This window comes from Microtus pennsylvanicus, chromosome 12 (genome assembly GCF_037038515.1).
Source record: "Microtus pennsylvanicus isolate mMicPen1 chromosome 12, mMicPen1.hap1, whole genome shotgun sequence".
NCBI lineage: Eukaryota > Metazoa > Chordata > Mammalia > Rodentia > Cricetidae > Microtus > Microtus pennsylvanicus.
This window is the reverse complement of record NC_134590.1, coordinates 92,759,705-92,784,800: the sequence shown is the minus strand read 5'-3', so window position 1 is coordinate 92,784,800 and position 25,096 is coordinate 92,759,705. Positions and strand designations below refer to the sequence as shown.

The 25,096-nt window shown below is 38.2% G+C and overlaps 1 pseudogene; it reads left to right on the top strand.

The window, feature by feature from the left end:
* The first annotated feature begins 13,769 nt into the window (after window positions 1-13,769).
* On the top strand, window positions 13,770-25,096 carry LOC142832825 (actin-related protein 2/3 complex subunit 2-like; annotated as a pseudogene).

Sequence of the window (25,096 nt, the reverse complement as noted above, 5' to 3'; positions counted from 1 at the left end):
TAAAGGCGACACTTCTGTCACTGAATATGGAGAAGTTGAGCTGCTGTCTAACTAGATTATTCACCTACTAACCATAGTTTAGGGTACTGGAAGGTACTCTGCATGCTCCTGGAGGAGAAAGACAGTCCTCAATATCTCTCAGCACAAACCCTTCAACCTAAAACCACACCTACATGGAAGGAAGCTCACAGACATCTGTAAATTTATTTCTAGGGGATCTAGCACCCTCTTGTATCTTTGCAGGCCCCAGACATGCACACATACATGCATGCAGACATACATACATGCACATACATACATGCAGACAAAACATACATAGACATGAAAGAAATGTGATCTATAAATATTGAGACGTAATTTATGTAGTAAGTTCACTCTTTTAAAGTATACAACCTAGTAGTTTTTTAGTATGTTCTTAAAATTATGCAACCATCACCCTATTAATTTTTAAAATATTTTCATCATTCGAGACAAAAACCCTTTATGTGTGAGTGGTTACTCTTCGTTCACCCAGACCCCACCCCCTATCAGTTACCAATATAACTTTTTGCTTCAAGTGTCTCATTCTGGGTATTTAATAGAAATCAAATCATCTAATAAAGAAGTGTCCCATTCTTCAGTCCTTTGGCTACTTTCGACTGAGCTTAAGGTTTGAGATATTTATTCATGTTATAGGATGTATCAGCTCTCTACCTCTTTTCATGGCTAGAAACTAGACCATTGTATTAACATACCACCCTTTGTTTACCCACTCATCAAGCAGTAGGTAATTAGGGTTTCACCCTTCTTTCTTTTGTAAATGATCAGGCGCTAGTGGCTGCACTATCTTCATCTACAATTTCAGCAATAACATAGCAGGTTCCTGTTCTCCAGTATCTTTACTCTTTCACATGTGTCCCAGCATCTGTGCATGTGCATGCTAGACAAGTGCTCTACCTGTGACCTCAGCATGCAACATCTACTTCTCAATTTTTATACCAGATTTTGTTGTCCAGCTTCAACCTCATATATGTCACACACACACACACACACACACACACACACGCTTTCCTCTACCAAGTGCTGGGATTGCAGAGCTGTGCCACCATGATTGACTTATCTTTTGTATTTTCACCATCATAATGATATCAAGTATCAACTCATTGAGCTTTGATTTGCAGTACTTGAGGGTTGATGGTGTTAAAGAACTCCCAGTGTGCCAATAGGACATTTGGAAATCTTTCCCGGTCCCATAGGTTCAAACCACGGCTCATAAGGGAAAGACAAATATGCCATGCAGATGGAAGGGGAGTGTAAATGAGAGGAAAGGACAGGAGGAAGGGAGAGAGAGAGAGAGAGAGAGAGAGAGAGAGAGAGAGAGAGAGAGGAGGGAGAAAGGAAAGAGGCTGAGACCTGCTTGCCTCAGTGGGGAGAAAAGAGAAAAAGAGCGTATGGGAAGGGAGGGAGGGAGGAAGGGAGGGAAGGAAGGAGGAAGAGAGAGCACTAGAGAGACTTGGAGTAGCCAGAGCATCTCTTAATGGGACAGGGTACCATTTGCTGTACAGCCAGGCATAGGGCATGAGGTGCTCTGACAGGGTGTGCATAAATACTAACAAAATGTCTCTTGAGATCCATTGCCCCCTGTGACACTGGGCTCTCATTCTAGTGTTGAGTCATAGCAAATCTATACATTCTGAAGAAAATTTCCTATAGGCCTATATATGGTTATATACAACACCTGGGAATAAATCCAACAGCAGGATTTATTCTGGACCCAATGGAATAAGGAAAGCAGGGACTTATGTTTTATACAATTACTGACTGTACTGAAAAATATTTAGTTACCTTAAAATGTTCTTGTTTTTTCTTAGTGTTAGAGAGAAGACCTGGAGCCTTCCTTCCATGTATGAGGCAAGCTCACACTATGCCCAAGCCGCATGCACATCCGTATGTTTTCTTAATAGCTATCATTTTACAAGCATTTGCTTATTTAAGAGGTGAGAAGAATATAAGAAACACTTCTCTGTTTTACTTTTTAATGGAAAGAATGTTACCAGGAAGAAACCCTGAGAATAGGGCCACTGAAATGTCTCGGCAACTAAGACCATTTTCCATACAAGCCTGATAAACTGAATTCCATACCTGGAATCAATGATAGGAGAATTAAACCAACTCCCAGATGGTGCCCTCTGACCTCTACATTTATACCTTGTCTTTCAACCCACACAAACACACATATGCGCGCGCATACACACACACACACACACACAGAGAGAGAGAGAGAGAGAGAGAGAGAGAGAGAGAGAGAGAGAGAGAGAGAGAGAGAAGCCAAGGAGGATCACTACTTATTGGCCTGTTCCCTATGGATTTCTCAGTCTGCTTTCTTATGGGAATGAGGACCCTCTGTACAGATTGCTACTACCCACTTGCCTTGCCTACTCTACTAAAGTATTTGGTGATATGGATAATATTTAAAGAGGTAGCACTTGGGCAGAAGGACTGGTCCTGAGGGAGGAGCTTGAAAGAAACAAGGATGCACTAGAGCAGAAACTAGACAGAAAAGCTCAACCTCAACACTGCATCACAAAATGAGAAGAATGCAATGTGCCAATGGTTGCACCCAGACTTTGTTATCATCTAGCTAAATGCCAGATAGTTTTCCATTGTTATCTATTTAACAACCATGTACTAGGAGAAGCAGTAGACTCATGACACGATCCACTATTAAGCAACCATAAGATATGAACTGAGCAAGTGGATTCAAGTGCACCACAACACCTACTGGCAGGCAACAGTTATTGCATCTACTCCAGCTGATTAGACCACAGGTGAGATTTATTAGTCTAACTATAATCCATAAGGTACTGATCTAAAACGGGCAATATGTCAGACAATCTAATCATCCAAGCTTTCAATAGCCTTTTCATTTACATCATGTGTGAGGTCTTACAAGTATGCATATGATGTCCCTCCTACATTGCTATCCCTATTTCTAGGGTTTAGTTTTGTACTCAATATTTTTTCTGAAAAATATGGTTTGACAAAAGGAAAAAGGTGCAGTCTTTACAGACTGAATCCTAGCTTCTTAGGAAAGAAGTTGGAAATCTGAAAAAAGACACAATCACCTCAACTAACAATTGTCAAGTCAGCTGAGGTACTTTTAACCACTGTACAGACTGGTACCAAGCTTCTTAAAGAGGAAGTCATACATCTACAAGAGAAAACAAACACTTTGAATACCAAAACCCAGTTGAATGAGGTGCTTTTAGAAGTGGTACAGACTAATAACAAACTTTTTGAAAGAGAGATTGCACATCTGAAGGAGAATACTAGGACTTTGTTTAACAAGACTCTGTCAACTGAGATATCTTTGGAAAAGGTACAGTCCGATAGTAATTTATTTAAAGAGAGATTCAACACTCTGGAGAAAGCAAAATCTAATTTGGCATATAATAGTAATTCATTTAAAGAGAGATTCAGCATTCCAGAGGAGGAAACAGCTGATTTGACACATAAAAGTAGTTCATTTAGAGAGAGATTAAGCACTCTGGATAAGGAAACAGCTGATTTGGAACATAAAAGTTAGTCATGGCAGTGGGTGCTGAAACATTCTTTGAGAGAATTGGCACTGTTGAATGTATTAATCAGACTCTGCTGAAGTGGTATGACAGATTGACTTATAGAATGTCTCTCCAAGAAGGTAAAATGCACGCCATGACGATTATGTCCAAGGATGAGACATTATCTCTACTAGACAGACTTTATACCTTAGAATCCTCCATGAGGGCATTAGAGCAGAATACTGGACAGGAGGTCTAGACTTTCAAAATGCAGTGGTAAACAGATTTGAAAAGATTGAGGGAATTATCAACTTTGATGACCAGGAGCAAAAGGTATAAATGCAAATTTTAACTTCATCAGTATGTAAAACTCTCCAGGATAGCTTTCCCAGAGTTATACCTGACTTTTCAGTAGTAACATCAGAAAATGTATCCAGCTCCAAATACCCTAAGCTTGTCAAGGAATATACAAGGGAGCCCATACGCAACACCGATTAAAAAGAAATTAAACAAGCAATTGTAGCTTACAGACTACATTCATCTTATGTTAGGGAAATGGTTAAAACGTGGGCTTTCAGTAGCAAAGCCACAACTCATGATTGGGCTCAGTTAAGCTCAGCTGTTCTAGAATGTGGACCACAATTGCATTGGAGATGCTTTCTTAAAGAGGAAGCAAGAATTTTAGAGCAACAAGAAAAAGTGAAAGGAACTGAAATTTCCCTAGATCAAATTCTAGGTGAAGGACTTTACTCTGATCCTCAGGATCAAGCTCTCTATAATGACCACACCTTGTCCCTACGGACCACAGCAGCTTTAAAGGCTTGGGATAGAATTCAGGAACTAGGAAAAGGAGTTGAATCATATCTTATGGTTAAAAAGGGTCAGAGAGAAACTTTTATTGAGTTTTTGCAAAGATTAACTAGGGATGTAGAAATAAGTATAACTGACCCAGAAGCTAGACATATAATAATTGAATCTCTGGCTTATGAGAATGCCAACATAGAGTGCAAAGAGATCCTGGGGCCTTGAAAGATCAGATCAGCACCCATGGATGAATGAGTTTTACAAACATTGAATGTCGAGACACTTGACTATGGTACTGAAGTGTGGGTAGGAGAATCAATTTACAATGGTAAGAGAAGACATCAACATGCCAGATGTTTTAACTGTGGTAGAATGGGACATATGAGAAGGGAGTGTAGGCAATGGGTTTCCAGGAATAATGACTCTTCTGGAAATGACAGAAATAGGAGGTCTCAGCCTTTAGGCATATGTAGGAGGTGTGGCAAAGGCTGACATTGGACCAATGAATTTAGGTCAACAAAATATAGACAAGGTAATCTGATGTCGTTGGGAAACAGCATGGGGAGTGGGGGACTCTCGCAGGCCGCCATGACAAATGAGGTCCAGTCATTTCCAGTTACTGTGGAGAATGAGTCTTGTCAGGAAAATTAAACAGTCCCATGCTTGCTGTCAAAAGCAATACTGGTCTGAATGATGAGATAAATGTGGAGAATGAGTCAAGAGCTCTGCTGAGACAGAGGAAAGTTATATTCTGGCAGACTTCTAGAAATGACCAAGACCAAAGCTAAAAGTGTGTATAAATGGCATTTTTATTGAAGGCTTATTAGACATAGTGTGGATGTAAGTATCATTAATACAAAATCTTGGCATCTAAATTGGCCTCTTCAGGAGGTAGATGTTCAGTCCATGAGAATTGGAACCCTATCTTGGCTATGACAAAGCACAATATGGGTTGAATGCACAGGGCCAGAAGGGCAAATAGGAAAACTAAGGCCATATATATCCAAAATTGCAGTGATTGTGTAGGGTCATGACCTACTGCAGCAATGGAATACCCAGATTAATATTCCTGAAGCCCCTAAAGCTTATGTTTCTGAGGAAACTGTTAGAAGATATTACAGATGATGAACAGTGGCCTTCTGGGCTGTACAAGGACACAACGCAATTGATAACCCTTTAGATGTACCAACAGCCCTGCCTTTAAAATGGTTGACTGAGAAACCAATATTGGTTAAGCTATGGCCCCTAGCTGAGGAATAGTTTCAGGCTTTAGAACAGCTGGTACAAGAGCAATTAGATGCCTGACATATACAAGAATCTATCTTGTATATTTTAAAATTCTTCTTTATTTGTTAAGGAAAAAAATCTGGAAAATGGAGAATGGTGACAGATCTTAGAACTATCAACAAGGTTATTCAATCAATGGACCCTCTGCAATCTGGAATTCCTCTGCCCTCTCCATTACCAAAGTGATGGCCTCTCATCTTTATTGATTTAAAGGATTGTTTCTTCACTATACCTTTACAAGAAAAAGATAGAGAAAAGTTTGTCTTCACAGTGCCTACTTGTAATAATTCTCAGCCTACTAGGAGGTACCAGTGGACTGTCCTCCCACAAGGAATGCTCAACAACCCCACCCTGTGTCAATACTTTGTAAGTCAGCCATTCGAAATAATATGTAAGCAATTTCCTATAATTTACCATTACATGGATGTCTATAACACTTTAGAAAGAATGTTTGAAGAATTAAAGATAGTTTTACTTAAATAGGGATTGTAGAATGCTTCTGAAAAAATACAGAGAGGAGATTCTGTCAGTTATCTAGGTTATAAAATAGGTTTACAAAAAATTAGGACCCAAAAGACACAAATTAGCAGAGACCAGTTACGGACTCTTAATGACTTTCAAAGATTGTTAGGAGACATTTCCAGCCTACTACCAGCTGTTGCAATAACACCTGATCTAATAATTCATTTAAACAAAGCATTAGATGGTAATAAAGATTTGAATAGTCTCAGAGAATCACAGCTGAAGCAGAAAAGGAACTGACAATTGTTGAGAAAAAATTGCAGGAAGCACATGTGGATAGGGTGAATCAAAATCCTAGTTGTATTCTTGTCATACTGACTTCCAGAATTTCTCCTATGGGAATTTTAATGAAGAGGAAGATATTATTTTAGAATGGATCTTTTTACCACATAAACCAAGTAAAAAATTAAAAACTTATGTGGAAAAAGTCATTGAATTAATTATAAAAGGTAAATTGAGACTTTGTCTGCTAGCAGGTATAGACCCAGCAGAAATTATAGTGCCTTTCACTACTGATGAAATAAAAAGTTATGGGATGAAAATAAACCATGACAAAGAGCTTGTGCTAAATTTTTGGAGAAATTAATAGCAACTATCCCCAAAGCAATTGACTTAACCCCAGAAAGAGGACTTCTTGGATTCTTTCTCATATCATATATGATGCTCTGATAACTGGAGCCTATACATTTCATACTGATGCTCATAAATCATGGAAGGCAGATTACAAATCAGACTAATTGAGTAAGGTGGAAAAAAGCCCTTATAATTCTGTCCAGAAGGTGAAATTATTTGCCATTCTTATAGTGATAAGGGATTTTATAGAATTTCTTAATATACTTACCAAATTACAATATGTGAAAAGATATTCAATATTGCATATTGAAACTGCTGAATTTATACCTGTTAATAGATAATTGACTTCATTGTTTATACAGGTGCAAGACATGATCAGGAATAGACTTTGTCTTTGTACATAACACACATTCAATCCCATATGGGTCTGCCAGGTCCTCTAGCACAAGATAATGCAGAAATTGATCAATTATTGATTGGAAACCTGTTGCAGGCCTCTGAAATTTATAAAAAAAATCACGTCAATAGAAAATATTTAAAGAAAGAGTTTTTTATTACATGGCAACAAGCTAAGGAGATTATAAAGAGGTGTCCTACTTGCTCTTTCTATAATCTGCTGACAGAAGGAAAAATGATTCTCCACTAAGAGACATCTAGAAAACAAAATATGGCTTATGAATCCAGGTACTGTTTACACTTACAATTTACACACACACATATGTGTGTATATCTGGTTTTGAAGTGGCTTTGTACCTCTCTAAATCCAAGCTTGTTGTTAAAATGAATGTTCAGAGTTTCCGTCTCATATCACGAGCCATCTGTTATAAGACAGAAGGAAGATTTTAGAAAAAAGTTTACCTTCTCCATGCCTATTTTGTCTATATCATATTCTTCATTGTATGTATGTTTATATGAACGATGTTTAAGTTTTCCATGATGAACAATAGATTTTCCTACAGATCCTTTTCCTGCTGTAAACTTAGAGGAAGAAGATGAGGCCCCACAGCAACCATTGCACCTAATTGAGATAACATCGTGATATAGACAGCGCTACTATAAGACCGCTTTTATGGGTACGAGCTGCTGAAATGGTTCACCTTCTTATATTCTGGCAGAACTCCAAATGAAAACTTTGAAAATAAAAACAAAAACTAACCAAAACACATTGACTGCTCAGAAATTGTTTGCAGCTGTGCTAGACAGTAATTTTGGAGCTTAAGCACCACTTAAGTTTTACAGGATTCTTTTCAGAGAATATCACCCCCGTGACAGCAGGAAGTAATTCTAAAAGATGACATTCCCCTTTCCCCAAAGAGTTTGTCCTTAGAGTTGGGAACACTGTTTAGGGGTTGATATTATTACTCATACAAGACAGAGGGTTGGGGTGAAATCTATGTTTGTTCAAAGAAAGGGGGGGACGGTAATAGTGGGTAATAGAGTGAAACTTGTGAGCTATTATTTATGGATAATTTACATTGGTATAGTTTTTGTATATTGATACAAGTTCAAATTGTATTTGTTACTTTTGTTTACATTATTTATACATCTATACAAAGTTCTTTTGTCAGATTGTATGTATGTGTGTTTCTGTCTCGGTTTAGAACATTTTGTATACTGATACAACTTTTAGGGTATATTTTCATATTGTATTATATATTACTGCTACCCCTGATTAAGATACTTATAGATTGTTTATATTTTGAGGTCATCATTCTCATTTGTTACATATTTGTTTACAAATTATTTAATATTCTGACATGAAGTTTTAGTCTTTAAGTTATACAGGTATTAATTATTATAGGTCAATAGTTGTTCATGTTTGTTATACATACGGTCAGATAAATTAGGTTCTTTAAATACATAGAGATTATATTATGTCCAGTTAGGTAATCTTCAACCACTTCAAGGATCTGTGGAAAATGGCATTTTAATAATTTAGGGTTCTGTTGACATGAGACATGATTGCTTCTGACAGCACCAATCTATTCCCGTGAGAATGTTGAGCACTGAAGACAATCCACTTGGAGTTTGTGTTCTTCTTGGCAAAACTGGCCTTTGGACAAGGAACTGACACTGCCTCAACTACTGACAAGTTACATAGTATCCGGAAATGGATAAGCAGAACTGTCAAATCTTACTAAGACAGGGTAAGACGGTTTTGAAAACTTTCCTGCCTCTGAAATGGTCTGTCAGTTAAGTTAGGCCTTAGCCAAATTTGGTTGCTTCAATGTTGCAAAGTGAGACTTTGGGTGATTGCTCAGTTGGCTAATTATCTCCATCATATATCACTTGCTTTGGAAGTTACCTGATTGTACTTCCTGCCTGCTCAAGTAATATTATCTCCCTTCTCAGGCCTTCAATGAGGTTGAAGATTAGATAGTCGTAGTTACTGTACTCTTATGATCTAGCCAAGCCTTTCCTATAGAAGACTTAGACTCCATAAGATAGAATGTTTATTAAAACATTTAGCGTATGTTCCTTGCTTAATATTGTTTATGCCGGGTGTAATTCTATTTATTCTTGCTATCTGTTCCTAGTGTATATAGTTTTGTATTGGGTTTGGAACTCTCTTATTTAAATAAAAATGGGAGGTAATGTGGGAGCACATTCTGCTCCTTCAGCCAGTAGCCTTTAAGATACCAGCCCATTTGAGCATCTCCATGGGTTTGCCACCATAGATGTGCTGAATCTTCGCTGACAGGCCACGACCTCATGGTGATACAGAGATTAATGGAGAAGGGTTAAATTAATATGTAAGAGTTAGCCAATAACAAGTGAGAGGTATTAAATCACCAAGCAGTGATTTAATTAATATAGTTTCTGTGTGGTTATTCCATGCTGCCAGTGCAAACTCTAGCTATGGAGCTTTTTATTGGCATTTGTGGGCTCAGGTGTTTGTGTGCCTACTCAGGGTCTAGAGGAAAGAAACTGCAACCATGCCCATGGCTCAGCTCTCTCCTCCTGGGCAGTTGGTAGATCAGTTCTACTATGTGTGCACAAGCAGGAGAGCATGGCAGATTCCTGTCACCATACACAGAGATATTTCTAGGTCGTGCAGTGTGCTGTATGGCAGATTTAGCTATTACTCAGATAAAAAGGGTTCATTTGCTGCACATTCATTCTCAGAGTTAAAGTGCTAAGTGCAGCTCTTCTGAGACCTGGCAGTAATGGCATGTCTACCATTTTGAAAGTGGAGAGAGGCACAGGCAGCATCCAGAGCAACTGAAACTGATCTGCTTACCATTTTAAAAGCTCTTCCAGACAGTAAAGAATTACAGATAAGGCAATAAAGACAGATTCAGACATAAAAGAACTCGAAATGGGTCACAGTGTTGGATAAATGTACGTAGGCTTAAAAGAGAGAAAAAAGAGTATGCTTGGAAGAGAGAAAAAAACAGAGTTGAAAAATAAGTGAAAATGTCTTTAAAGAGACAGAGTATAGACAGTCATAGATTAAAAGGAGTAAAGAAAATTAAGCCACGTAAAGATGGAAAATACACAAAGAGTTTAGATTATGTATATTAGTGTGTTTTCTTTGAATTTTTTGACTGTGAAAGAGCTAAGTACAGAGAGACATTTCATTGTATGAACTGCTAAGTTAAACCAACATAAAGGTATCTTGATTCCAAAATTTTAGTCTGAGGGTATGTTGCTTTAGAAAGGAGGTTCTTCTTTAGTTTTCACAGAAGATGAGAACCTGTGGATTGCTTCCAGACCAATATGGTTTAATGGATCAAAACCTCCTGAAAGGTTGCTGTAAACACCCCTAACAAAGAAAATTCTTTTCCCTATAAAATGCAGAAAGGAGTTCGGACAGTACTGTGCCCATATTCTCAAATATTGTTTGTAAATGCTTCTTTACACTTAGAGGGGTTTAAGATATAGAGGGGGGTAGTTTGCATTTGTATGGATCTTGCTATATTGATACAAATTTAAGGTAAATTTGTTATATATAGCTGATCTTGATTAAGGTATTGTTTTTGCGTAGCTCATTTAAAAATGTAATGTATAATTAAGAAATATATGTTAATAGATTCTTATCTATAATAGTCAAGCTTGTAGTCATGTTAGACTTTCTAGATGTACAGAGATGTATTAGTGTTGGATAGGTATTCTTCAGATCTTTCAGAGACATTTAAAATGTAAATGAACTTAAGACTTTTCATGACAGTGAGACACATCTGCTCCTGGCAGCATCAGCTTCTTTAAGAAAATGATGGGCATTGAAAAGTGTCCTTATGGAGTTTGTTAGTTGAACTGGACATGCAGAACCCATCGAGAAATGACTGCTGAACTTGCCTAAAGGTGAGACGATCCTTTGGAGTTCCTGCTTCATGAAAGAATCCGCAAGACATTCTTCAGAATACAGAAGAAGGTGACTGGCAAACTACCAATATAGGCAGAATTGTCTTTGAAATTTCATGCTTCATGAAAAAGTATGCTGGATACTATCGGCCTATAGGCTGAAGATGGATGCCACAATAATAGAGAAGAACTTTGGTAACTGACCAGACAGTGAGATGTCTCTGTGATTTCTAGAGTTTTGGAAGTTGTTTACAATGTACTTCCTATTTTCTTAGGTAACATTCTATCTTTATGGAGTCTTTGATATAGTTGAAGAAAAATAGATAGTTATAGTTTTCCTTACTTATGATAACAGATAAAGTAAATATAAATATTGTAATTCTTGCTTGATACCTGTTTTGTTATATGTAATTTTATTATGTTAAAGTTAAATGCTATTTTAAAGTTAATAAACAATATGGTCATTCCCCAAAGATTAATTCATTCTAGAAACCTCCATGATATGTAGCCATAGCCAATTTGCACTGTTTTGTATGTGGTCATGAACCATACCTATCACACAGGAAAGCTTTTCCGATGAACATAGTTTAACTTATAAGTTAATCTTACTTATCATGTACTTCCAGGGAATAAACATGTATCATTTTTGTCTATTAAATTTAGTATTAAAAAAGATTATTGGATACTAATCATTACAATGAAATTGACTGAAAAAAGGTGTGATACTCATTTGAAAGAGCCACTTGGCAAGATCATCAAAACATGTAGGATTACAAAGAAAACTCAGACCCTGGAGCCACCTAGCTGTGTGACTCTGAGTTATTTTACTTGTCCGCCACTATTTGGTATTTATGAAAACAAATAAAATACCACATATGTAATAAATACATTTATTTAGCTAAATATATTTATACATATTTAAATATGCTCATGCAAATAAATATAAAGTATATATATACATATGTATTAAAATATATATTAAAACTTTCAGACTTTTTGTTCAGTAATATATTCTTTGGAAATTTGTCCAAAAGATTTAAAGTAAATTTCAGTCCATTTGTAGAAAAGTTTTTATCAGTATTCTCGTCCAAAAGATTCAAAGTAAATTTCAGTCCATTTGAAGAAAATTTTTTATCAGTATTCTCTATAGCAGACATTAGAAACAAACTAAATATTCAACACAAAAAAAACAGGTGATAAGCATAATATATTACAGTCATCTAAAACTAAATTTGAATTATATGCTCATATTTTTAAAAATGTTCATAATGTCAAATTTTAAAAGAATAATAAACATATATGTTCACTGTGCACATAACTGAAAAAGAAGGCATACAGTAATAAAGTTATTCTCCATTTAAACTTGGCATTATATTATTTATAAAACTATAAACATTGAAATATTTTAAATAATTATAATATGGAATCTAGAAAAGAACAAGATTTTTAAATCAAATAAATACAAAATATCTAAACTAAATTCATGTGAGAACAACTACTTCTTAAGACATCTAAAACTTGACAAATGTGGTAGCTTATAACTTTAATCCCAACACTTGAGAGGCAGAGGCATTTGGATCTCTGCAAGTTGCAGCCAGCCTGGTCTCCTTAGCAAATTCTAGGTAGGTCAGGGCTGCATATTGAGACCCAGTCTCAGAAAGAAAAAAATTAACTAATGATATTTAAAAAAAAAACTGAAAAAAGCTTATAGTGTATACAAGCCTAGAAAAATCTAGGTATGTGACAAAGTTATTTTTAAGCAAATTATACACTAAATGCTCATCAATCTCTAAACGCTTTTCAGAAGTATGTTTAAATTCAAGCAATAGGCCTAATCATTAATTTCAGGGAAGTATAATAAATAAGAGTATAAAATTCCTTAAAACTCTATAATGCAGATGTAATGACATATTTATTGTTAATATAAACTTATCCTAAGTTTCCAGATTTTTCAAACATTTGTAGATCCATTCACCCCCTACAATGCCACAAGAAAAATTCCCAGAACACTGCTTAACCTTACATGTTCCAAGTTTAACTATAAAAATTACTTTCACCCAATGTATTTTCTCTCAATTTGTATACTATATAACATGCTTAATGAGCAAGCTCCAAACTTCTCCCAATTACTGTATTCACACTGTCTAGGTTAAATGAAGAAAGAGCACACTCTCAAAAGGCTTATGGCCAATGCTACTATGTGTCATCCCTTTCCATCAAAAGTACCATTCCGAAGGAAAAGACTGAAGAATCACAGAATGTTGTCAGCACTCTCTGAGAATCTGGGACAATTACTGTAAAGCTCTCAAACACAAAGGCATGCTCAGAGATGAAAACAACCTTAGTGCTCTATATGACCTTGATCATTGCATGCCATTTGAGCATAGCAAATTCTCCTAGTCAGGTAACCACAGGTTAAAATATAAATAATATGGGCAAATCTATATATTTCTTTTAAAATACATATTTCTTTCTATCTCAAGGCCTGATGACAAATTTGGGAAACACTTCAGATCCTAGCTGGAAAAAAAGTCTATCCTGCAGACACAAACACCAAGAATCAAGTGTGACATTAAGAGACAGCTCATCACCTAAACGGTGAACAATCTGAGTAAGTGACTCATCTGAGCAAGAGAGAGATTTAAAGGTTAAAGCCCAGTAAAAACCTTTCTCGGGGGACCGGGATCGTGGGTGAGGCGGCGGTGGAGGCAGTGGCGGCTTGGCAGGCGGGTTAAAGCTTCAGGGGCAGCCTCTGCCATGATCCTGCTGGAGGTGAACAATTGCATCATCGAGGAGATCTCACTCTCCTTCCAGAACACGGCCTTTGGAAACAAACCAGAAGCTGTAGAAGTAACATTTGCAGATTTTGATAGTGTCCTTTATCATATTTCAAATCCTAATGGAGACAAAACAAAGGTGATTGTAGCGGCGTAAATAAATGCAGGCAGATTGTAAAGAAATACATACAGCTTTAATGAAGAAATAAACTTACAGAACCGAGGTTCCCGCGTAGCACAGGAAGCAGGAAAAGGGAAGCACAGGCTCCCGCAAGCTCCGTTTTATCAGTCAACATTCGCCCTAGGCAAGCCCGCCCCTAAGGAGCTGGCTTAACCCTACAGGTGATGGTCAGTATTCCTTTGAAATTCTACAAGGAACTTCAGGCACATGGTGCTGATGACTTATTAAAGAGAGTATATGGGAGTTTCTTGGTAAACCCAGAATCGGGATACAATGTTTCTTTGCTATATGACCTTGAAAATCTGCCTGCATCCAAGGATTCTATCGTGCAGCAGGCTGGCATGTTGAAGCAAAATTGCTTTGCCTCTGTCTTTGAGAAATATTTCCAGTTCTGAAGGCGTAAGTCACAAACAATGCCACACCAGTTTGGAATTATGATTAATAGGATGGTATTTATTTAAAGGGGAAATAACTTACAGATCACCGTCCAAGACAACAGCCCTCTGCGAAATCAGAAAGGGACTCTAGTCAGTAAAGCGGAGCAGATAGTAAGAGAGAGCGAGGAGGGAAGTGGCCTCTTTTTAAAAGGGAGAGAGACCACGCCCCAATGGGCTGGTATCTCAGCGGCTATAGGCTGGAGGAGTAGGAGGACCTCCTGCAACACCTCCCCCTTTTGTTTAAATAAGAGAGTTCTAAACCTACTATGAAATTATATACAATAAGTACAAATATCCTATTCTAACTAGCTTAGGTCTTGTATAATAAATAATTTGGCCAAGTCATGAGAGAAAGTAACTACATTTATATAGTCTTCAACCCCATCAAAGATCTGAGAAGGGAAATAATGTTACCTGGGTAATTAGGAAGTTCAGTAAAACAACTTCCAAAACATGCAACAAATCACAGAGACAACTAGCTACCTGGGCAATCACCCAAAGTCACGTTAGCAGCATTGAAGCAACCAACTTTGGCTAAGGCCTAACATAACTGACATACCATTTTCAAAGGCAAGCAACTTTTTCAAAACTATCTTACCCTGTCTTGGCAGGATATGACAGTCCTGTTTTATCCATTGATGCATGCTCTGTATCTCTGTCAGTGGTTGAGGTATGGGCATTTCTTTGCCCCAAGGCTAGTTCTGCCAAAAAGAAAGGCCCCAGGTGGAGTGTCTTTGGTGCTCAACATTCTCTCGGGAATAGAGTGGTGTTGCCAGGAGCAATTGTGTCTCACTACCACAAAACTCTGAGTTAGAATAAAGGCCATTTTCTACAGCTCTTTGAAGAAGTTGAAGATTATCTATCTCTACTGAGTATAATCTCTATATATCTAAAGAACCTGATTAGTCTAATTATAAATGACAAACTTAGATGACTATTAATCTATATAATTCTCAGTATCTATCTAACTTAAAGACTAAGACAATAAACGACTGTGAAACAAATGAGGACAATGACCTCCAAATATAAACAATGTACAAATATACATTGCAGTAGGTAAATATATATCAATACACAAATATTATATAAGTATCTTAATCAGAGGTAGAAATGTACACTTCAATATGGTAAATATATACAATATATATATCAATACAATATATGTCAATACATAAAAAATGTTCTAAACAGAGGTAGAAACATGCATGCATACAATAGTCAATATAATTTAACTTTGTATCAATATACAAGAATCTATACCAATATATTTGTCTAAAAACAGTAACTCACAATTACAAATCTATTATTCCATCTTCCCTCTTTTTTTTTCAAAATGATCCCTGAGCTTATAAAATTCCTCCCCCAACCCTCAATCGTATACTAATTATAATAAACCCCTAAATGATGTCCCTAAACCCAAGGGCAAACTTTACTGGGAGAGGGGACGTCATCCTCTAGAATTACTTCCAGCTGTCATAGGGGCGACGTTCTTTCTGGGGGATCCTGTGAAAATAAAATGATGGTTAAATTTCAAGATCAATGTCTTTTAAAATTGCCAATAGTCTCTAAGTATTTTGTGCAGGTCTGGCCAAAATGTTGTATAAGATGTGCACCATTTCAGCTAACCAAGTTGGAACTGTCTTGTGCAGCTGGTACCCAAAGCAGGTCTTGTAGTAGCGCTATCACTATCATGACGTCATATCAACCAGGTGGAGTTGTTGTTATGGGGCCCCATCTTCTTCCTAGAAACTTCAAATGTCACTCCAGGAAAAAACACATTGTTCATTGTGAAAAACTTAAACATTAATCATATAGACATATATAGACATATATATACATATTCACTGAAAGGCATGATAGATATGTTCAATGAAAAGTATGATAGATATGAATAAAAGCAAAGATGTTTTCTAAACTCATGTTTCTTTCTGTCCCATATCATGGCTCTTGACATGAGACAGAAACTCCAGAAACTCTGGGTTTTTCTCTTACTAATAGGCTTGGAATTGGAGAGGGACTGAGCCAGAGTCCAACTTCAAAACCAGCTTTATAAATTTAGAAATATGGTTTAATATATTTTACTTACACAACTCATTCCGTTTTCTTGATATTTCCTATTGGGCAGGTATTTTTCCATCTGTCAGTATCCAAACATCCAGGGTCCCTTGAATTTTTCAAAGATGAGTGTTTTCCTGTGGAGATAAGAACAGAACCCTGCCCCCATTCTATATGTTTTTCTTACCACCTGTATGAATATCATCATTGTGGATGAGTTGTTATTTCTCCTTTCCAAGAGGTTTCTCTTCTTCAAATTGAAACTTTATTAATTTTGATGGTATCCACAATTTTTCTTCTCCTGTGGAAACGAGCAAAACCCCTTCCCCAACATAGCACATCTCCTGGCTTCCATTGAGAGGTCAGCACATCTTTGAAATAAATCGGATGATTTAGTTCAGCAGACTTTTCCATTATCCAATGTCTTTCTGCTCTTGTCGTCCCTTTCTCATTAGCGTTAAGAAAATTCAAGGTTAATAAAGCATCATGTAATCTATTTCTGGGAGTATTTTCGGTCCCTTTCTGTTTGTTCAGCATATCCTTTATAGTACTATTTGATCTTTCTATAACTGCCTGACCTGTCGGATTATTTGGTATACCTGTAATGTGTTTTATATTATAATAATTAAAAAAGCATTTCATTTTTTAGATACATATGCTGGACCATTATCTGTCTTTATTTGTGCAGGTATACCCATGATGGCCATAACTTCCAATAAATGTGTGATTACTGAATCAGCCTTTTCTGAGCTCAGGGCAGTAGCCCATTGAAAACCTGAATACGTGTCTATGGTATGGTATACATATTTTAATTTACCAAATTCCATAAAGTGGAACACATCCATCTGCCAGATTTCATTTCTCTTAGTACCCTTTGGGTTACTCCCTGCAGGCAACGATGTTTGATTATAGAAAGAACAAGGAGGACATCTCTTTATAATGTCCTTAGCTTATTGCCAAGTAATGGAAAATCCTTTCTTTAGACCTTTACTATTGACATGATGCTTCTTATGAAATTCTGAGGCCTGCAACACACTTCCAATCAATAATTGATCAATCTCAGCGTTGCCTTGGGCTAGAGGACCAGGCAGACCTGTATGGGACCGGATGTGTGTTATGTACATCGGACAAAGCCTGTTCCTGATTATGTCTTGTACCTGGATAAACAATGAAGTCAACTCTGTGTCATCTGGTATAAATTCAGTGGTTTCAATATGCAAGATAACTCTTTCTGCATATTGTGAATCTGTAACTATATTAAGAGGTTCTTTAAAATCCCTTAGCACCATAAGAATGGCATATAATTCTGCCTTCTGGACAGAATTTTAAAGGCTTTGTTCCACCTTAGTCAATTCATCTGACTTGTAACCTGCTTTCCCTGATTTATTGGCATCAGTATAGAACGTAAGGGCTCCAGTTATTGGAGCATCACGTACAATTCTAGGAAGAATCCAAGAAGTTTTTTATGAGGTTAAGTCTACCAGTTTGGGGATAGTTGCTATTAATTTCTCCCAAAATATTAGCACAAGAAGAGGATAAGGAAGGAGGGAACAGAGCGGTTATCCATTGTCTGTTGAATCTAAAAAAGACAGTCACAGTAGTCTTCAGCACGATGTTTAAGGATGATGACGATGTTGTCATTGGAAAGGTCTTCATGCAAGAGTTCAAAGAAGGACAAAGAGCCCAGCCCCCCAGGTCCTTTTTAACCACAGGGAACCTCCTCTGGAGCTGAAAGACACAGAGGCTGCCGTGGGTGACAACACTGGCTACATCACCTTTGTGCTCTCCCCTCGCCACACCAATGCCACTGCTCGAGACACCATCAACCTGATCCACACATTCTGGGACTATCTGCACTACGACATTAAGTACTCAAGGCCTATATTCATACACGAATGCGAGCAAAACCATCTGACATCCTTAAGGTGCTCAATCGTGCACACCCAGATGCAGATAAAAACGTAATGGAAAGAGTTGCTGAGGAATTCCATCTGGACGGGTGAGTATGTGCTATCCAGGAGCGGGCTGTCCCGGAAGAGAGCACAAACCCCCCTCCCCTAGAACCTTCTGCAGGGCTGTCTTTCTTTCGCACGACCCACCCCCCAGCACCCCTCCCCAACCCTGCCCTGCTGTATGCTAGGACCAGTGCTCAAGAACAGTTTTAAGCTCCTACACTAAGGCTACCCACCCAGAGTGGTGAGTGCCTGCCTACTGGACAGGGTCCTCTGTTAGGGAGTCTGGGCACCTTCAGCTCCTGCGCCAGGCTTCCTGTGCTCTTCTGGATACCGCCCTCCCCCAAGCTCCATTCATCCTTTTGGCCCTGGAGCATTGGGCTACTGGCGGCCCTGTTAAGTTGCTAAGGAATCCCATCTGGACGGGAACAGTTCCTGCTTCTACACTGAAGAGATTTACCCAGAGAGTCAATCACAGCAAAGTCTGGACCAAGACACCAGGCCTCTCCTGCCTCCATTTGAAGGAAGAGATGGGAAGGCGCCAAGGCAAGAATTCCTCCAACAACCTGAAAGGCAACATAACACCACCAGAATCCAGGGATCCCGAAATAAGAAGAATTGTACACCCTACTCCAGAAGAAATTGACTCAAAAGTGAACTACATGAAAATAATAGAGGACCTTAAACAGGAGGTGAAAAACTGCCATAAACAATTAGAGATTACAAACAAAATGGTAGAGGAAATGAATAAATCGCTCAAAGACACGCAAGAAAACAAAGAGAAACAAGAAAGAGCAATCAAACAGGTTAGGGAAGCGGTTCAAGACTTGAAGAATGAAATGGAAGCAATGAAGAAAGCACAAACCGAGGGAAGAATGGAGATGGAAAATCTGGGTAAACGAACAAGAACTACAGAGACAAGTACTAACAACAGATTACAAGAGATAGAAGAAAGAATGTCAGACACTGAAGATACCATAGAGAAAATAAACACACTGATCAAAGAAAACAGCAAAACCAACAAATTCTCATCACAAAACATTCAGGAAATATGGGACACAATAAAAAGACCAAACTTAAGAATAATTGGGATAGAAGAAGGAGAAGAAGTACAGATCAAGGGTCCAGAAAATATATTTAATAAAATTATAGAAGAAAACTTTCCCAACCTAAAGAAAGATATTCCTTTGAAGGTTCAAGAAGCATACAGAACACCGAATAGACTGGACCAAAAAAAAAAAACATCTCCTCGGCATATAATAATCAAAACACAAAACATACAGAATAAAGAAAGAATATTAAGAGCTGCAAAGGAAAAAGGTCAAGTTACATATAAGGATAAACGTATTAGACTTACACCTGATTTCTCTATGGAAACCATGAAAGCCAAAAATTCCTGGATAGATGTACTTCAGAAACTAAGAGACCAAGGATGCAAGCCCAGACTACTAGACCCAGCCAAGCTTTCATTCACTATAAATGGAGAAATCAAAATTTTCCAGGATAAAAACAAATTTAAACAATACATAGCCACAAATCCAGCCTTACAGAAAGTAATAGAGGGAAAATCACAAACAAAGGAGTCCAACAATGACCACAATAACTCAAACATCTAGAGACCCTTCACCAGCACAACTCAAAGAAGGGAATCACACAAACTCTACGACTAAAAAAGTGACCGGAGTTAACAACCACTGGTCATTAATATCACTTAATGTCAATGGACTCAACTCACCTATAAAAAGGCACAGGCTAAAAGATTGGATACGAAAACAGGATCCAACATTCTGCTGTTTACAAGAAACACACCTCAATCACAACGACAGGCACCTACTCAGAGTAAAGGGCTGGGAAAAGGCTTATCAAGCAACTGGACCCAAGAAACAAGCAGGTGTGGCCATACTAATTTCTAACAAAGTTGACTTCAAACTTAAATCAATCAGAAAAGATAGAGAGGGACATTTTATACTCATAACAGGAACAATTCATCAGGATGAAGTCTCAATCCTGAATATCTATGCCCCTAATATAAAAGCACCCACGTACGTAAAAGAAACATTACTAAAACTCAAGGCTGCCATAAAACGGCACACATTAATAGTAGGAGACTTCAACACTCCTCTCTCACTAATGGACAGGTCAACCAGACAGAAACCTAACAGAGAAATAAGAGAATTAATGGAGGTAATGAAGCAAATGGACTTAACAGACATCTATAGAACATTCCACCCAAATAGGAAAGAATATACCTTCTTCTCGGCAGCTCAGGGAACCTTCTCGAAAACTGACCACATACTCGGTAACAAAGCAAACTTCCACAGTTACAAAAAAATATTACTAACCACCTGTGTCTTATCAGACCACCATGGATTAAAGTTAGAATTCAACAACAATGCTATCCCCAGAAAGCCTACAAACTCATGGAAACTGAGCAGTCAACTTTTGAACCACACATGGATCAAGGAAGAAATAAAGAAAGAAATCAAAGTCTTCCTGGAATTCAATGAAAATAAAGAAACAACCTATTCAAACTTATGGGACACTATGAAAGCAGTCCTAAGAGGAAAGTTCATAACACTAAGTGCCCACTTAAAGAAAACAGAGAAAGCTCACATTGGAGACTTAACAGACTACCTGAAAGCTCTAGAAAAAAAGAAGCAGACTCACCTAGCAGGAGTAGAAGACTTGAAATAATCAAACTGAGGGCTGAAATCAACAAAATAGAAACACAGAAAACAATCCAAAGAATCAATGAAACAAAAAGCTGGTTCCTAGAGAAAATCAACAAAATTGATAAACCCCTATCCAAACTAATCAAACGGCAGAGAGAGAATATGGAAATTAATAAGATCAGAAATGAAAAGGGGGACATAACCACAGACACAGAGGAAATTCAGAGAATCATTAGATCTTACTACAAAAGCCTATATGCCACAAAACTGGAAAATGTAAAAGAAATGGACACGTTTTTAGAAAAATACCATATACCAAAGTTAAACCTAGACCAGGTGAACAACCTAAATAGACCTGTTAGTCGAGAAGAATTAGAAGAGGTTATCAAAAACCTTCCTACCAAAAAAAAAAGCCCAGGACCAGATGGTTTCAATGCGGAATTCTACCAGATCTTCCAAGAAGAGCTTATACCTATACTCCTTAATGTATTTCACAATATAGAAACAGAAGAGTCATTGCCAAATTCCTTTTATGAAGCTACAGTCACTCTGATACCAAAACCAAACAAAGACTCAACCAAGAAAGAGAATTACAGGCCAATCTCACTCATGAACATCGACGCAAAAATCATCAACAAAATACTGGCAAACCGTATCCAAGAACACATTAGAAAAATTATCCATTATGATCAAGTAGGCTTCATCCCAGAGATGCAGGGTTGGTTCAACATACGAAAATCTATCAATGTAATCCTTCATATAAATAAACTGAAAGAAAAAAATCATATGATCATTTCATTAGATGCTGAAGAAGCTTTTGACAAAATTCAACATCCCTTTATGATAAAAGTATTGGAGAGATTAGGGATACAATGGTCATACCTAAATATAATAAAAGCTATTTACAGCAAACTGACAGCTAACATCAAACTTAATGGAGAGAAACTCAAAGCCATCCCACGAAAATCAGGAACACGACAAGGCTCTCTCCATACCTCTTCAATATAGGGCTTGAAGTTTTAGCAATAGCAATAAGACAACATAAGGGGTTCAAGGGGATTCAAATTGGGAAGGAAAAGGTTAAACTTTCATTATTTGCAGATGATATGATAGTCTACATAAGCGACCCTCAAAACTCCACCAAAGAACTCCTAAAGCTGATAAACAGCTTTAGTAATGTGGCAGGATACAAGATCAACTCCAAAAAATCAGTCGCCCTCCTATACACAAAGGATATGGAAGCAGAGAGGGAAATCAGAGAAGCATCACCTTTCACGATAGCCACAAATAGCATAAAATATCTTGGGGTAACTCTAACCAAGGAAGTGAAAGATCTATTTGACAAGAACTTTAAGGAATTGAAGAAAGAAATTGAAGAGGATACCAGAAAGTGGAAAGATCTCCCTTGCTCTTGGATTGGGAGGATCAACATAGTAAAAATGGCAATTCTACCAAAGGCAATTTATAGATTCAATGCAATCCCCATCAATGTCCCATCAAAATTCTTCACAGATCTTGAGAGGACAATAATCAACTTTATATGGAAAAACAAAAAACCCAGGATAGCCAAAACAGTCTTATATAATAAAGGAACTTCTGGAGGCATTACCATCCCTGACTTCAAACTCTACTCCAGAGCTACAGTATTGAAAACAGCTTGGTATTGGTATAAAAACAGAGAAGTCGACCAATGGAATCGTATAGAAGACCCAGATTTTAACCCACAAACCTATGAACACCTCATTTTCGATAAAGAAGCTAAAAATATACAATGGAAGAAAGAAAGCATCTTCAACAAATGGTGCTCGCACAACTAGATGTCAACCTGTAGAAGAATGAAAATTGACCCATATCTATCACCATGCACAAAACTCAAGTCCAAATGGATCAAAGACCTCAATATCAGTCCAAGCATACTGAACCTGATAGAAGAGAAATTGGGAGGTACTTTACAACAGATGGGCACAGGCGATCGCTTCCTAGGTATAACCCCAGCAGCACAGACATTAAGGGCAACATTGAATAAATGGGACCTACTGAAACTGAGAAGCTTCTGTAAAGCAAAGGACACTGTCACTAAGACACAAAGGCAACCCACTGACTGGGAGAAGATCTTCACCAACCCCGCAACAGACAAAGGTCTGATCTTCAAAATATATAGAGAAAGCAAGAAACTAGACGTTAAAATGCTAATGAACCCAATTAAAAAATGGGGCACTGAACTGAACAGAGAATTCTCAACAGAAGAACTTCAAATGGCCAAAAGACACTTAAGGTCATGCTCAAACTCCTCAGCGATCAGGGAAATGCAAATCCAAACAACTTTGACATATCATCTTACACCTGTCAGATTGGCTAAAATCAAAAACACCAATGATAGCCTCTGCTGGGGAGGTTGTGGAGGAAGGGGTTCCCTCATCCATTGCTGGTGGGAATGCAAACTTGTGCAACCACTTTGGAAAGCAGTGTTTCGGTTTCTCAGGAAATTTGGGATCAACCTACCCCTGGACCCAGCAATACCACTCTTGGGAATATACCCAAGAGATGCCCGATCATATGACAAGGGCATTTATTCAACTATGTTCATAGCAGCATTATTTGTAATAGCCAGAACCTGGAAACAACCTAGATGTCCTTCAGTGGAAGAATGGATGAAGAATGTGTGGAATATATACACATTAGAGTACTACTCAGCGGTAAAAAACAATGACTTCTCAAATTTTCCATGCAAATGGATGGAAATTGAAAATACTATCCTGAGTGAGGTAACCCAGACCCCAAAAGATGAACATGGGATGTACTCACTCATAATTGGTTTCTAGCCTTAAATAACGGTCAGTGAGTCTATAATTGGATATCCTAAAGAAGCTAAATAAGAAGGTGAACCCAAAGAAAAACATATAGCTATCTTCCTGGGTAGGGGAAGTAGACAAGATTGCCAGGCAAAAAATCGGGATCTTAATGGTAGGGTGGGAGGGGGGTAAGGGGAGATGGGGAGAGAAAAGTGAGAAGGGTAGGATGGGGAGAACTTGGGGCAACGGGATGATTGGGATAAAGGAAAGTTGGATAGGGAAGCACATATCTTAATTAAGGGAGCCATCTTAGGGTTGGGAAGAGACTTGGACCTAGAGGGGCTTCCAGGTGCCCCAGGGAGATGTCCCCAGTTAGTTCCTGGGGCAGCTGAGGATAGGGAACCTGAAATGACCCTATCCTATAACCATACTGATGAATATTTTTCATATCACCACAGAACCTTCATCTGGCGATGGATGGAGATAGAGACAGAGACCCACACTGGAGCACTGGACTGAGCTCCCAAGGTCCCAATGAGGAACAGAAGGAGGGAGAAGATGAGCATGGAAGTCAGGACCACGAGGGGTGCACCCACCCACTGAGACAGTGGGGCTGATCTTTTGGGATCTCACCAAGGCCAGCTGGACTGTGACTGAAAAAGCAGGGGATAAAACCGGACTCTCTGAATATGGCGGACAATGAGGGCTGCTCTGCTGAGAAGCCAAGGACAATGGCACTGGGTTTTGATCCTACTTCATGTTCTGGCTTTGTGGGAGCCTAGCCAGATTGGATGTTCACCTTCCTAGACCAGGATGGAGGGGGGAGGACTTTGGACTTTCCACAGGGCAGGGAACCCTGACTGCTCTTCAGACTGGAGAGGGAGGGGGAGAGGAGTGGGGGGAGAGGGAGAGGAGTGTGGGGGGAGGAGTGGGAGGCTGGGAGGAGGCGGAAATTGTTTTTTTCTCAATAAAAAAAAAAAGTAATGAAAACATTCACGGGGGAGACATTTTCATCCCGCTAACGCTTGGGAACTGAGGAAGAAGCTCTGTTGATGGAAGGCTGGACCGCTTGCTACTGGATAATTGTAGCCCTTCATGTTGCACCTCTCCAGGTTCTTAAGGGATTCTCCGTTTGGGTTCCATTTTGTATGAGTTTGGCAAATAATCTGCAGAAACGAACTGTGCTTGCAAGGACTTCAC